Genomic DNA, 17,019 nt, shown 5'->3' with positions numbered 1-17,019 from the left:
CAGAAAAATGTCTAAATTACACATTTTCAGACGTAGAATTACACATTTTTTTCTGACATAAAAGATGTACCCTTTCCCAGATGTAATATCACTATGATTAATAATGAATGACGAATTTAATGATGAAAAAAATAATAAAAACGTCACATTGTGAGAAAATCTAAAAGTTTTTTTTTATGAAATGTATTAAAATATGTAATTTTTAGCGAGAAAAATAAAAATATGCCAAGTACATGCTTATATATGTGTTGATGTGTTCAGTAGTGCGAGTTTGTCGTGCGTCGATACGACTCCGCGAAAGTATCCGCAAATCCACGGTTATTTGGTTTTATCGCTACCCGAAGTGATATTTATCCACGCGGGAGTGTGCAGTGCACAGTGGGCAAAAATGGGTGGAAAAACGGATCTTTTGTTGCCAAGGGTTTCTGCCTGTCCAAAGTATTATTTGTTATATTAAAAAATACGAGAAATCGATTGGTGATACTCATATTAGCGGTAAATGACGGGAAGCGGTCCATTATACCCCATTTAGCCTTTTTATGTGTGTTTTCTTGAAAATCTTCAACTGCCATAGTTTGCCGCACTTCTAAATAATCTTATTTTATGTAAAAAATCACGAAAAATCAATTGGTGACACTTTCAATGAAAGAAAATGACGGCAAGAGCCCATTTTGCCCCATTTACCCGTTTTTCTAGTGTTTTTCTTTTATATCTTGAATTGCTGTAGCTTCCTACAGTTTTAAAGTGAAGCCGTTGATCATTTCCGAAGAAAATTAATCATCAATCTAAAATGCTCTGTATTGAAATCCATTTGACAAATTTCGACACCAAAGTGAATCAGCATGTCGACGTCGTCGTGCTATCTTGTCGCACCCGCCATTTTGACGTTCCGAGAAAAACGCGTTTTAATGTTTGACCTTGAATATACAAAAACGAGATCACGCAATATAAACAATAACAAACACGTTTTGTTTGGCTGACCATTCTGTGCATTGTCCCAAAGTTTGGTTGAAGTTGGTTGCTGGAGTTCCGAGTTATAATTACAAATGTTTACGGTAGTCTAGCTTGTACGTGCGACAAACGCATCCTGACTTTCCTGGCCTGAAATCCCTTTGGCCTTTTGTCGCACTTAGATCAATTTTCATGGAGTGACAAGATAGCACGACAAGATTGAAACTACTTTCATATGTAAAGTGACAAAAATGCACGGAGTTTTTTCGGTTTTTGTTGAATATCTCAGGATTGAAATCGAATTTTGGGGATCTGTGAAGGTCAAAAGGTGAGGCATTGTGAGCTGCACAAAATGGCGTTCTTAACTCAATTTGGCTCAAAATGCACGTACGACAAGTTAGCACGATGGCGACGATGTGCCGGTTGTTGCCTTCTTAAAGCCACTGAAGGAATTTTTGATCTAACTCAATTTTGTCTCAACATTTATCTAATTTTTGTGGTACAATCATTGACGTCCTAGTTGTCAATCATTGATCAATGATGATTTTCATAGGGCGCCCAAATTTCCCAGGTTTTGTATTTCCCGGGAAACGGGAAAAATATTTTTGGAATCCCGGGAATTCCCGGGATCCCGGGAAATTTTCGAAACAGTCATAAAGGCTATGTTTTCATTATATTTGATATGTTTTTAAGCTTGAAATCATAGAAATAACTGAATCAAATTAATTGGTGATACTCTACACTGCAATATAAACAATGACGGCAGTTTTCTATAGCTTAAATGAAATTCATTTTTTTTTGTTCATTGTTGTGCTTTGGATTTCAAATAAACTACAATGTGATTCAAATTAAATATGGCTTATATAAATATTAGGGTGCCCAGAAAAAATGACCCCCTGCTCCACAAGCGGAAAAAGGGGTTTTTAGGTTATTTTAAGCATCTGTGTAAATTTTGAGCGAAATTGGATAAGATCAACCCATTGATACCCGAGCCTAAAGTTGGTGAAAAAAATGTTTTTCATACAAAAATGACTTTTTAAAATCGCTAATAACTTTTCAGGATCGAAATTTACAGCTTTGGTATGTTCTACAAAGTTGTAGAGCATTAAATTTTCAATAAGAATCACACTTTTGAGAATATTTGGATGGAAGTAGCGCACCATGCAGACCAAACCGTAAGAAACTTGGGTTTTCCATACATTGTTTCGATTTTTCCCATACAAACTTCACCTCCGAGTATCAATGGGTAAATGTTGACCAATATTGCTCATATTTGGCCTAGAGTCCTAAAATAGGTCAAGGAACAATATTCAGCTTGTGGAGCGAGGTTTTGAATAAAAGTCTGGGCACCCTAATAAATATACATATCTTTTTATAAGACATGACCAGAGAAGCTTGAAAAATTTCTTTGAAAATATCTTCAAAAAAAACAAGAGGCGACAACAAATAAAATGACACTAATCAATGGAAAATTTTAGATAAGTTTTGAATTTTATATTTTATATAATAAAAGATTATACAACAAGGGGTAAATATCGATTACTTTTTCAAAATGTCTGATGTACATAAGAAACTGTTGAATGGAATTTTTTCAAACATCCATGTGTTAAATAAATTCACCGTTAAAAAAAATACTTACTGATACTAGTTTTCAAAAGTTCAACTTGAAAAAACTTTTACAAAAAAAAACATATTTTAAAAATTATCTTCAAGTTACTATCAACTAGGAAAAAACAGGAATACAGTCATAATAGGTAAAGAGGAGATTTTAGAGTGATAAATTTGAAAACCGGTTTTCTGTGGATTTTTTTGTTATGTTCCTGTTTGAACAAAAGTCATTCAAAATATCGTGCAAAAAAATGGCCTTATAGCTGATTAATGCTGATCTCTGCCGAATATAAATTATAATGCTTTGAAATTATTATCGATTACAAGGTATTCAATTGTTCATCTATTTCCACAACCAAATCTGATTTTCCAGACCAAAATTTGTTTTTTTTTTTAATTTCGGGAATTCCCGGGACAAATTACAAAAAAAAAATCCCGGGATTCGGGAATTCCCGGTTAAGGAAAAATCCCGGGATTTTTGTCCCGGGAATTCCCGGGATGGACGCACTAGATTTTCATAACTTCACAAGGAATAGTACAATCGTTACCAAAAGGAATCAGCATGGGTATGGCACTATTCTAAACAATTTGTAGAAGGAATTTCGTCAAAATATGACGGTGACGCAAAATTTATATCTTTGAATGAAAAATCAAGACATTGATGGAAGTCTTCACGTTAAAGTATGTTATTTAATGTAGAAAATCACGAGGAATCGATTTGTGACATTTTCATCTGCGGAAAATTACAGCAAGGGCCTATTTTGCCCCATTTACCCCATTATATATTTTTGCCCATTTCTTCAATTGCCGTTGTATGTATACTTTGAAAGTATTTTATTTTATGTAAAAAATCGCGAGGAATCAATTGGAGACACTCTCAAATGACGGAAAGAGCCCATTTTGCCCATTTACTTCTTTTTCATGTCTTTTTCTTTAATATCTTGAATTGCTGTTGTTTCCTACAGTTTTAAAGTATGTTATTTTATGTAAAAAATCACGAGGGATCGATTTGTGACATTTTCATCGGAGTCAAATCATGGCAAGGGCCCATGATTGCCCCATTTACCCAATTTTTTGTGTTTTTCGTCAATATCTATATTTGCCGTTGGTTTTACAGTTTAAATATATAATATTTGTAGAAAATCGCAAGGAATTGATTGATTGCGTTCCCATAAACGGTGAATGATTACCAGGGCCCATTTCGCCCCATTTACTCCCTCTTTAGGTATTTTTCTCACTTTTCACATCATGTTCGTGCCATACATTACAAAATAAGATTCTTTTAAACTGTACAGGAAATCAATGTTCCCAGTCGATTCCACGCGATTTTCTGTATAAAATAACTTTCTTAACTTTAGGAAACTACGGTGATTCAAAATATTGAAGAAAACATTTAAAGAGGGGGTAAATGGGACAAATTTTGCCCTTGCCGTGATTTGCCTCCAATGAAAGTATCACAAATCGATTTCAGGTGATTTTCTACAAACAATAACATACTTTCAAACAATGGCAAATAAAGAAACGGACGAAAAACATACAAAGGGTAAAGTGTGCAAAATAGGCCCTTACTGTCATTTGCCATCAATGAAAATGTCACAAATCAATTCCTCGTGATTTTCTACATAAAATAACATACTTCCAAACTGTAGGAAACTACAGCAATTCAAGATATTAAAGAAAAACACATGAAAAAGGGGTAAATGGGGTAAAATGGGCCATAGTCATCTTTTGTCGCCATTGAGAGTGTCACCAATCAATTTCTCGAGATTTTTTACATAACAAACTAAGGCAGTTGAAGATATTCGAGAAAAACACACAAAAAGGCTAAATGGGGTAAAATGGACCCATTACCGCCATTTGCCGCAAATAAGAGTATCGTCAATCGATTCCTCGTATTTTTTTTACATTAAAGATGATACTTTTGATAGGCAGAATTCCCCTTTTCTGCCCACTGTGGCGCTGGCTTAGCAGAAAAAGTGAAGATTATTCTGCTGCACAGCGGTGGCATCGTGGGAAGAAACAAAGAAAGCAAAACAAGTGATCGGTCGTGGCCTCTGCTAGTGTTTCGCTACGGGTGACGCCACGCACACCATTAAGGGTCGATCGCGGTGTGTCGAGAGTACAACATTTTGGGATTTGTTCTTGTTCTTGTTCTTGTTCTTGTTCTTGTTCTTGTTCTTGTTCTTGTTCTTGTTCTTGTTCTTGTTCTTGTTCTTGTTCTTGTTCTTGTTCTTGTTCTTGTTCTTGTTCTTGTTCTTGTTCTTGTTCTTGTTCTTGTTCTTGTTCTTGTTCTTGTTCTTGTTCTTGTTCTTGTTCTTGTTCTTGTTCTTGTTCTTGTTCTTGTTCTTGTTCTTGTTCTTGTTCTTGTTCTTGTTCTTGTTTCTTGTTTCTTGTTTCTTGTTTCTTGTTTCTTGTTTCTTGTTTCTTGTTTCTTGTTTCTTGTTTCTTGTTTCTTGTTTCTTGTTTCTTGTTTCTTGTTTCTTGTTTCTTGTTTCTTGTTTCTTGTTTCTTGTTTCTTGTTTCTTGTTTCTTGTTTCTTGTTTCTTGTTTCTTGTTTCTTGTTTCTTGTTTCTTGTTTCTTGTTTCTTGTTTCTTGTTTCTTGTTTCTTGTTTCTTGTTTCTTGTTTCTTGTTTCTTGTTTCTTGTTTCTTGTTTCTTGTTTCTTGTTTCTTGTTTCTTGTTTCTTGTTTCTTGTTTCTTGTTTCTTGTTTCTTGTTTCTTGTTTCTTGTTTCTTGTTTCTTGTTTCTTGTTTCTTGTTTCTTGTTTCTTGTTTCTTGTTTCTTGTTTCTTGTTTCTTGTTTCTTGTTTCTTGTTTCTTGTTTCTTGTTTCTTGTTTCTTGTTTCTTGTTTCTTGTTTCTTGTTTCTTGTTTCTTGTTTCTTGTTTCTTGTTTCTTGTTTCTTGTTTCTTGTTTCTTGTTTCTTGTTTCTTGTTTCTTGTTTCTTGTTTCTTGTTTCTTGTTTCTTGTTTCTTGTTTCTTGTTTCTTGTTTCTTGTTTCTTGTTTCTTGTTTCTTGTTTCTTGTTTCTTGTTTCTTGTTTCTTGTTTCTTGTTTCTTGTTTCTTGTTTCTTGTTTCTTGTTTCTTGTTTCTTGTTTCTTGTTTCTTGTTTCTTGTTTCTTGTTTCTTGTTTCTTGTTTCTTGTTTCTTGTTTCTTGTTTCTTGTTTCTTGTTTCTTGTTTCTTGTTTCTTGTTTCTTGTTTCTTGTTTCTTGTTTCTTGTTTCTTGTTTCTTGTTTCTTGTTTCTTGTTTCTTGTTTCTTGTTTCTTGTTTCTTGTTTCTTGTTTCTTGTTTCTTGTTTCTTGTTTCTTGTTTCTTGTTTCTTGTTTCTTGTTTCTTGTTTCTTGTTTCTTGTTTCTTGTTTCTTGTTTCTTGTTTCTTGTTTCTTGTTTCTTGTTTCTTGTTTCTTGTTTCTTGTTTCTTGTTTCTTGTTTCTTGTTTCTTGTTTCTTGTTTCTTGTTTCTTGTTTCTTGTTTCTTGTTTCTTGTTTCTTGTTTCTTGTTTCTTGTTTCTTGTTTCTTGTTTCTTGTTTCTTGTTTCTTGTTTCTTGTTTCTTGTTTCTTGTTTCTTGTTTCTTGTTTCTTGTTTCTTGTTTCTTGTTTCTTGTTTCTTGTTTCTTGTTTCTTGTTTCTTGTTTCTTGTTTCTTGTTTCTTGTTTCTTGTTTCTTGTTTCTTGTTTCTTGTTTCTTGTTTCTTGTTTCTTGTTTCTTGTTTCTTGTTTCTTGTTTCTTGTTTCTTGTTTCTTGTTTCTTGTTTCTTGTTTCTTGTTTCTTGTTTCTTGTTTCTTGTTTCTTGTTTCTTGTTTCTTGTTTCTTGTTTCTTGTTTCTTGTTTTTGTTTTTGTTTTTGTTTTTGTTTTTGTTTTTGTTTTTGTTTTTGTTTTTGTTTTTGTTTTTGTTTTTGTTTTTGTTTTTGTTTTTGTTTTTGTTTTTGTTTTTGCTGTGGTTGCTCTTGAAACATTCCCTTATTTTAAAATTCTTCACAAATATATTGTTTTAATAAAAAAACAAAAAGATTTTTGATCTACAGTATCGATCGTTTACAATCCTGGCAAGCTTTCAACTTAGAATGGCATCTGATGCCTACAAAGGCCTCACCTACATCCAATCAAATTCACTCATTTCACTGGTTTGATGATGTTTCCTGCATTTTATGTTCCAAGATAATGAATATGTATCAGTCATATGAAGCAGGACACGCTTCGACAGCCCTGACAGTCAACCGTCTTTGTGTTTGAGTCAAGCATTTCCCTCATTTCAGAAACAATTCTGAAATTCCGGGGCAACCCACTTTCTTTGGAAAATTGTCAGAGCCACTTGGTTATCCTGTTTAGGAGGGTTCATCGTAACAATATTGTTTTTTTGATTTCCTAACAGCTTTTTCTATTTTTTACAATTTCTATGAAAATAAAAAATTTAAAGTATGGTTTGGGTGAACACGAAGGCTGTTAACGCAATTTGAATCACTCAACTCTACAGATGTTTCAGTTTTCCTTTTGAGTTTCAGGAACAACCATATAATATGGGTATGTGTTGCCAAGAAATCACATTTCTAAGACGCTTAGAAATCGTCTTCCAGAGTTGCACTGGCGTGTTGCTGAAAAGGAGCACGACGATTTCACAAGTGCATAAACAACCGACAAAAGCTTCACCCACACCTTATGTCTGGTTTGATGTGGTGAGAAGGAAAATTTGTTGCAGCTGATGTGACTTGAATGAATAAGACTGTGCTATTAATTTGAAGTGGACTCTTGATCTAATTAAACATCAAATTAATTTGAAGGTAACTTATAACCCGAATTCTGAATTATTTTATTTTATCGAAACATAAGTGTCTGCGAAATTGTTGCTGAGCCTATCAAAAAATAACTGAAAGTTTAATTCAGAGTTTCAAGTCATTTATGATACCAAAACCATTCTCGGTAAAACCAACTCGTCAAGACCTTGTCTACGAAGTTCACCCCCAAGCTGTCAGCTGCATCGTTTCACACTGGAAAACGATATAAAACTCCCACGACAAGCTCCACAATCCAACTCTTCACATGCCGTGAATATCCAAATCTAGAGCCGTCCTGACGTCCTCCGTCGTGAATGTGTGTAACAGCACTCAGTAACACTCACCCAGACCACGTCAGACCAGTCAGCCGACAGGACAGATGGACTCTAATCCCAATGGTGTGGCATGAGGGCGGAGAGAGAGAGATTTGAAAACCTGGGGTAGGCCACAAAGCCTCTGCTCGCTGGCTCCGAGGGTAACCGACAAACAGGGAAAAGCCTTTTGTCGGAAGCTTCGCGGAAATGGTTAGGGTTTATTCGTTTTAACAGCCGCGTTAAATGAGATGTTGAAAAGGGGTGCCCGTAAAGAGTTTAAACAAACTGACATTTTTGCAGTTATTTAATTCTCCAAAGTATTTTTTCTCGTTTCTGTCCTGTAATAAATTTAATTACAGCAATATTTTTTACATCAAGAAGGCCTTTTTGAAAAATCTTCCGTGCTCATTCCGATAGTATTTCGTAAATCACTGTCACTGTCGCGGTCTCGGAGTGTGCCTGAAAAACCACGCGCACTTGACTGGCCGGTACAAGTGGCCACACAGCTGGTGCAGCAAACCAAGCTAGGCAGGCTCTCATGTCGAAACCACAATGACGACAAAGCCAGGACGACGAGGTTGACACCTTTTTGAGTGTTTCTTTTGCTCTTTTTGGGATACTGGTGGTTTTATTTTCCAGGAAGGATAAAAAAAAACAAAAAAAAAAAATGATTGTTGCATATTTATGAAAAGTCATAATATTAAATAATTAATTTTCACTCTAAATTTTCGCTTTTTTCAAACATTGAAGAGTTACTTTTCAGCAGACATGCATCCGCTCTAACTCCTCTTTTAGAAGAACTTGTTTGGCATTTCACGTAGAAGATACCCAGCATGTTGTGCCAGTGATTAGAATACGCTAATTACGCTTGTCTTTTAGGCTCCCGAAGACCCTGAGAGATTATTTTGAAACCCAACCGAGATATAGGTTAAGAACTCTTAATTGCACTCAAAGAGCTTTTAAGAAGTTCTTCTTGAGAGCTTAAGAGAACATTTACATGAACATATAGCTAAAATCAGGTTTTCCAATGAACCAATGTTTTCTACACATTATTCAAGCCAAAATCAAGAGATTTTTACCTAGCAACAAGCATAACATTGCATTAAACGAAAATGCCATCTATAACAAGCTGAGTGCCGTTAAAAAGAGCTCATAGTGCCGATGCATGTCTGCTTTTCAGAGTGTAATAATTTTCTGCAAAGTTTTAGGCAGACAATTACTAGAAATTTGATATTATACAAACATAAGGGGGTTGCTTGTAATCATGACGAGTTATCGCGATTTTACAAAAAGAATTGTGTTGGTTTTGTCGATTATGACAGTTCATCGTCACTCGCGATAAACACAAACGACGAAACAAAAAAACGAAAATAGATTTTTTTTCAAAACTTTGTTTCGTAAAATCACGATAACTCATGATGATTATAAGCAAACCTTATGTTTAAATCGTGCTTGCAATTTCCTTTGGGGCACATAACTTTTTTATACAGGAGTGTGTCCCTTTCACTCCTTATGTAAACTGTCATTTGAGTGAAAGGGATACACTATTGTTTACAAAAATTATGTGCCCTTTTGAAATGTTAGTCTCAATATATCATAATTTTTGTAATTGTCTGCTCTAAAACTTTTGAGAACAATATTTTACTATCAAATATAACCTTGCAATCACGAAATTTTAGAATGAAAGTTTTTGTTCTAAATGACAAAATGAATCTTCTGCGTTAATTCAGATTCGAAAAGTACATTAAATTTCCCAAAAAAAAAAAATACATGTTCGACATTTGATTGACATTTGAGTTACGGAAAATGGTAGGATTTAAAAAAAAAATTAATGTAAAATACGTTTTTTTTTTAATTTTGAGAACGCCATCAAATTTGGCGTCCATTTTTACATAAAAATCCCTTTAACACCAAATTTCCATCTCATCACCATTTCAGGCTGCAAATTATTGAAAAACATGTCTTTTTCGCATGTTCAAAAATGGGATGGGTCGTACCGTCCCTCCGTCACAATATAAAAATGGATGTTTAATGTTTAATGTTTAATGTTTAATGTTTAATGTTTAATGTTTAATGTTTAATGTTTAATGTTTAATGTTTAATGTTTAATGTTTAATGTTTAATGTTTAATGTTTAATGTTTAATGTTTAATGTTTAATGTTTAATGTTTAATGTTTAATGTTTAATGTTTAATGTTTAATGTTTAATGTTTAATGTTTAATGTTTAATGTTTAATGTTTAATGTTTAATGTTTAATGTTTAATGTTTAATGTTTAATGTTTAATGTTTAATGTTTAATGTTTAATGTTTAATGTTTAATGTTTAATGTTTAATGTTTAATGTTTAATGTTTAATGTTTAATGTTTAATGTTTAATGTTTAATGTTTAATGTTTAATGTTTAATGTTTAATGTTTAATGTTTAATGTTTAATGTTTAATGTTTAATGTTTAATGTTTAATGTTTAATGTTTAATGTTTAATGTTTAATGTTTAATGTTTAATGTTTAATGTTTAATGTTTAATGTTTAATGTTTAATGTTTAATGTTTAATGTTTAATGTTTAATGTTTAATGTTTAATGTTTAATGTTTAATGTTTAATGTTTAATGTTTAATGTTTAATGTTTAATGTTTAATGTTTAATGTTTAATGTTTAATGTTTAATGTTTAATGTTTAATGTTTAATGTTTAATGTTTAATGTTTAATTTAATGTTTAATGTTTAATGTTTAATGTTTAATGTTTAATGTTTAATGTTTAATGTTTAATGTTTAATGTTTAATGTTTAATGTTTAATGTTTAATGTTTAATGTTTAATGTTTAATGTTTAATGTTTAATGTTTAATGTTTAATGTTTAATGTTTAATGTTTAATGTTTAATGTTTAATGTTTAATGTTTAATGTTTAATGTTTAATGTTTAATGTTTAATGTTTAATGTTTAATGTTTAATGTTTAATGTTTAATGTTTAATGTTTAATGTTTAATGTTTAATGTTTAATGTTTAATGTTTAATGTTTAATGTTTAATGCTTAATTTTTTTTTTCTTAGTCCTGATTCCCCTATGAAGATCAACATTGCACGATCGTTTGTTATGATACAACTCGGTACGTGTTGCAATCCTGTCACTCACCAGCTCAAGACCTTCCGGAGAGTGAGTTCCATCCGAGCACTCTCCATGTCACTCTCCCAAAACGCCGGCGGTTTTTGTTTTGTGTACATACAAACTCTCCTCTCTCCATCCCTTCTTCGGCAGTACTTTCCCACCCATCCATTCAGAAAAACAAAACACCACGTGGAACTCACCCTTGCGAAAACGCCGGTTCTTGCGTTTTGTTTGAGCATGAGAACCCTACATCACTCACTCTCTCGCGCCCCAGCTCTCATTCTCTTTCAAGTTGGGGAGCCCTGCTGAGATCCCCGCCCGTCGTAATGGGGATTCCGGTATCACCGCTTCCAAAGTGGCACTTCGAACTCAGTCTACAGTGTGTCCTCGGTACGGTCGCATCGCAGGTTCCTAGCTGTCCGTTGTTCCGTTCCGTTTCGTGTCCACATACGGGGCACTCTGCTCTTTTTGAGCATCTCGACGCATCGGATTTTCCGGCGCTTTTTCTGCTACGGGTACGAGTTGGTTGAATGGCGCTTTTTTTTTGTGTTTTGTGAAAATTGCTAGGAAAACAAGTGAAAACGCGTGTTGTTGGGAAAACCGTTTGGAAGCGTTTTTTTTTGAAGGATCAAACCGGCAGCAATCAACGGAGCTTGTGTTACCTGTGTGTGTGATCTTCACTAACATCAGCACCACCCCACCCAAGATAGGGAGGGAGAGGGTGGTGGGTGATTAAGGATGGCTTTTATCGCTTTGTGAAAAATGAAAGTGAAAGTGTTGATATGTGGATACTGCTGTATCGGAATAACAAAAAGGGAACAACGAGCTTCACTATTTGACCGGAATTATGAATTTTGAGTGTTGATGTGCGGGCAGTTCGGGTTTTTTTTTGTTGATAGGAACTCGTGGAATTTCCCAGCCAGACTGAACGGTTTCTTGCTGTTAGGACTCGAGGAGCGTTTTGTACAGTGGAGGATGTAATTTGGGATCAGCTTTGAGCAATGAATATCAATCAAAAACTGGTGATCAATCAGGCATAAAGAAAGTGTAAACAGGAAATAACCTCAATTTTTTTTCTAGTTTACTGCTGTTTTGTGTTTATATTGAGTATAAAGAAGTAAAGATCTTGAAATTAAGTTTTGATGCTTTTTGAAATAATTAAAAACCACCTCGAAATTAATTTCTGCTTACTAATTAAGTTTTTAATTTCCCGGGAAACGAAAAAAATATAATTAAAAATATATTTAGACCAAATATTCAAATCATTTGCTAAGGTTGTAAACCTTGAAATCAAATGCTGTATCGAAAAATAATATTTTTCAATTTTTTTTTTGATTTGAACGGTTAATTTTGACTAAACACGTGGACTTTGACTTAAAATTTCATACAGAGGGTGTTTTTCGGAATTGCAAAAAAATAGGCTATTCGTTGCAAAACTACAAAGAAAAAAAATATTCCTGTAAATTAACATTATTTATTTTGTTCCTTATGAAAGTGTTTGCAAATCGTGTAAATTTCCAATAGATGTAATGTAAATTTTCCGGAATCGAGAAACTAAAACAAATTTCTGACCAAAATATGATATAATGTTCGGAAATTGCGAAAATCGTGGGAAACTAAGAAACTAAATCGTGGGACGTACTAATGTTTTCATATTTCATAAAACATGTCAGAAATTTTTAAATTTGACTGAATTTTCTATGAAATTACTACAAAAATATGTTTTATTACATTTTTATTTGTTAAATTTAATTGTGTAGATTTCATTTTGTTTTTCATATGTTTTTGTAACTATTTATTGTTGTTTTTTTTATTTTTTACTGTGGTATTTTTTTATGCAACAAATTAGGCAAAAATTAAAGAGAAACACTGTTTTATTTTTTTTGTGGGACTGTACATTGGTATATCATTAATTTTTACAATGTTTTCAAAGGAGTTCAAACATGCCAACTATAATTATAAACGCGGAAAAATGCATTTTAACTGGTTTTCAGTTGTTTAAACTTTGATTTTCATAAAAAAATAAGTTTTTCGAAAAAATATTTTTTTTGCTCCCTAATTTTTCAGGCCAACTTTGAAGGGCGACATAAACTTTGGCGACATAAAAAATGGCCTTACTTGAAAATTAAGATCAAAAACCTATCATGCTTTGGCAATGTGCCTAAAGTATTTGATCTAAGGAGTAGAGCTTCGATTGATTCCGAGTTCATGAGCTTGAAATTAGGTTTTTTAGTAGCTTTTGCAGTCGACCCATTAGTATTGCTTGCGAATAATATTTGAGAAGAGCGGTTGTGCAAAAGTTTAAATTATTCAAAGTTTACTGCATCTCGATAAGGAATATTTATGTTATTTTGAAAATATATTGAGTGAAAACTTCACGATATTTCCATCAGAATTTTTGATTTTGAAACTTGAAAATAAAATACCAAGGTTAGCCAAATATTTTAGTTTTTTGGTAATTTTTGTGAAAATATGTTTATGAAAAAGTGCAAGAAATAATAAATCCATATATTTGAAAAGTTGTTTAAACGCCAAAAAATTGCCACTGAAATTGATTTTTCAGAAAACTTTACATAGAAGTCTCACTATAGAGCATTGAAGATTCCCGACAAAAACATGATAATTTGGCAAATTTCAAGTGTATGCTGTGTAGTAACAGGCCTTCAACATCACTCAAAAGGGTGATGCTTGATATAAGTGCGTATTTGATCGCAAAAAGAAATTTGAATTTTGTCTGTTAAACAGTGCTATCGTTCGAAACAAACTTTTATAATTATTTTTTTTTTTGCAATGGATTTTGAAGACGGTCTAAAAATATAACCCTAATTTAATGTAAAATTAGTGGCTTTATCAAAAGTTTATGTTAAAAAAAATCTTGTAAGCTCTCGAATCCTTACTGTACAAAACAATCCCTTCTGTTTGCCGTAAATGTTTGCAAAAACTGTTTGCACTCCGTTTTTCTGAACACACATTTCCCGAAACTTCCACCATTCCACACCTGTTTGCGACACTTGCTGATGAGGCTCAAATTTTCCTCGCCTCTTTAGCTTTTTACCAGAACATCCACCTGTCTGGAAAACACCACCACCAGTAGAGAACCCCATCATGGCATAGGTAGACGTCACCGGATAAGCCGTAGACCGGCGCGGGAAAACCTTCCTTCGATGATCAGTCCTTCAGCAGACACGTGTCGGGACCGGGAAAATCTCTCGCACCGATAACCGACTTCTCGTGATGAAGCTCTCTCTGGCGAAGTGTTGATTGAGATGTGTTTCTTCGTCTTTTTGCCTTCCTCACCTTACTGAGGAAAGGCTATAAAATCACTCGAAAAATGAACTTCTCAATTAGACCTCATAGACCCACCTTCATGTATATCTATCGACTCAGAATCAAATTCTGAGCAAATGTCTGTGTGTGTGGTGGGATGTTGATCAAAAAATTGTCACTCGATTATCTCGAGACTGGCTGAACCGATTTTGTCCGTTTTGGCCTCATTCGATCCGTCTTGGGGTCCCATAAGTCGCTATTAAAAATTATGCAGTTTAGTTAAGTACTTCAAAAGTTATGCTAAAAAAACAATTTTGACTAAAGTTCGGAAGATTGTAAAAAGGGTGGTTTTAGTAAGAAAACCTGTCATGTTATACATTTTCAGAAAGGTATTTAAAAGACCTTTTCAACGCGTCCAAGACATTGTAGATCTGACAACCCTATCAAAAGTTATAAGCACTTAAGTGTCATTTATGCACTTTTTGGAGGCCGGATCTCAGATATTTTTATGAAACCGTTGTCCGGATCTCTCATGCGACCTATCGTTGAATAGGTAATCATAAGACCTTTCCAATGCGCCCAAGACATTGAAGATCTGACAACCCTATCAAAAGTTATAAGCACTTAAGTGTCATTTATGAACTTTTTGGAGGCCGGATTCCAGATATTTTGATGAAAACGTTGTCCGGATCTCTCATGCGACATATTGTTGGATAGGTAATTAAAAGACCTTTCCAACGCGTCCAAGACATTGAAGATCTGACAACCCTATCAAAAGTTATTAGCACTTAAGTGTCATTTATGAACTTTTTGGAGGCCGGATCTCAGATATTTTTATGAAACCGTTGTCCGGATCTCTCATGCGACCTATCGTTGAATAGGTAATCATAAGACCTTTCCAATGCGCCCAAGACATTGAAGATCTGACAACCCTATCAAAAGTTATAAGCACTTAATTGTTATTCATGCACTTTTTGGAGGCCGGATCCCCGGGTCTCATATCGTTGGATAGGTAATCAAAAGACCTTTTCAACAAGCCCGAATTGGATTAGGGATCTGGATATCCTATCATAAGGTGTAAGCTTATAAGTGCCAATCTAGTGGTATGAATAATGAGTCAAATTAATAAAAAAAAAACTGAAAAACATCGCCCTTTTGTGTCTATTTTGGATAGCACCCTTTAAATGTGAGGAAGGCACCAACCACCCTAGGGTGGATTAAGTTACGTTTTTTGTTTTTGTTTTCCTTGTGTGCCGTTTATTGGATGTAATCTTTGGGGGTTGATGAAACAAGGGAAATTCAAGAGGGTGAGAGCGATGGTGGTGTTGATGGAAGCACAGGGAAATGGGTCTCCAGAGTGAAATTACCGGATCAAAAAAGGACTCTCTGGGGACGTGACTGATGATGACTTAGGCTGGTTGGGAACGAATGTTTATTTCTTTTTTGGTTGTTTACTTCAGTCTCACTGGATTTAGAATCCAATTATGTGGAAGCCTTATTTTTGCTTAAGGGAGGGTTGTTTTTTCATGAAGAAAAAGTACTGTTGATTCATACTACTACAACAGAAAAATTACTTCACTCTTTTCACACATAAAATAAACCAAAAATTGCAACAATTTTCGCTCCCTCCAGAGCCCAATCAGTGGCAGCAGAAAATGTAGAATAATTAAAAGCAACTCACTCACATCCTGTCAATTAGCGTGCAGGCGGTTTCAGTTAAACTCTTTGCCACATAGAAAGCATCAGCCCTTTCCGGAAGAAAATGCTCATTAACTCGCCACCGCTGCCGCCACCACCCGGTTTGTGATGATTCAACCAACGGGGTGAATTTCAGTTTCTCACAGTTGAGAACGCCTCCACCTACTCCAACCATTTTTATTTGTGGAAACATGTGGAAGGTGTGAAATTATTGTGCTGGACAGAGATGGAACTTGCTGAAGGATTTGAACTGAGGGAAGCCGATTTTTTAATAGATGGTAAATCATAAATCATAAATCATAAATCATAAATCATAAATCATAGATCATAAATCATAAATCATAAATCATAAATCATAAATCATAAATCATAAATCATAAATCATAAATCATAAATCATAAATCATAAATCATAAATCATAAATCATAAATCATAAATCATAAATCATAAATCATAAATCATAAATCATAAATCATAAATCATAAATCATAAATCATAAATCATAAATCATAAATCATAAATCATAAATCATAAATCATAAATCATAAATCATAAATCATAAATCATAAATCATAAATCATAAATCATAAATCATAAATCATAAATCATAAATCATAAATCATAAATCATAAATCATAAATCATAAATCATAAATCATAAATCATAAATCATAAATCATAAATCATAAATCATAAATCATAAATCATAAATCATAAATCATAAATCATAAATCATAAATCATAAATCATAAATCATAAATCATAAATCATAAATCATAAATCATAAATCATAAATCATAAATCATAAATCATAAATCATAAATCATAAATCATAAATCATAAATCATAAATCATAAATCATAAATCATAAATCATAAATCATAAATCATAAATCATAAATTATAAATCATAAATCATAAATCATAAATCATAAATCATAAATCATAAATCATAAATCATAAATCATAAATCATAAATCATAAATCATAAATCATAAATCATAAATCATAAATCATAAATCATAAATCATAAATCATAAATCATAAATCATAAATCATAAATCATAAATCATAAATCATAAATCATAAATCAAAAAATACCAAATATTATGCCACACTGTCAAAAAATTTAAGTGAATTGTAATATAAAATGTTTAGGGCATGATAACTATGAAATAAATCTATAAAACATGTATATACTGAATGTTTATTTTTTCTGATATTTTTTTTTCAAAATAGATTAAAATAATATTGGAAGAAAGTTGTTCCATTTAGTTGAAAATGGTTACAATTATATTTAAAAAAAATC

At 32.9% G+C, this 17,019-nt stretch overlaps 1 protein-coding gene across 12 annotated transcripts in view; it reads left to right on the top strand.

Annotated features, from left to right (window-relative positions):
- The first annotated feature begins 11,126 nt into the window (after nucleotides 1-11,126).
- The window catches only part of LOC6053082 (collagen alpha-1(XVIII) chain), a 590,709-nt gene continuing 584,816 nt past the window's right edge, over nucleotides 11,127-17,019 (top strand). For all 12 annotated transcript variants that reach the window (XM_038260484.1, XM_038260490.1, XM_038260480.1 and 9 more), the window contains exon 1: nucleotides 11,127-11,262. The gene's annotated coding sequence lies outside the window, so the exon portion shown is untranslated. The remainder of the gene's footprint in view (nucleotides 11,263-17,019) is intronic.

This window comes from Culex quinquefasciatus, chromosome 3, assembly GCF_015732765.1.
Source record: "Culex quinquefasciatus strain JHB chromosome 3, VPISU_Cqui_1.0_pri_paternal, whole genome shotgun sequence".
NCBI classification, from domain to species: Eukaryota; Metazoa; Arthropoda; class Insecta; order Diptera; family Culicidae; genus Culex; species Culex quinquefasciatus.
This window is presented reverse-complemented; position numbering and strand designations above follow the sequence as displayed.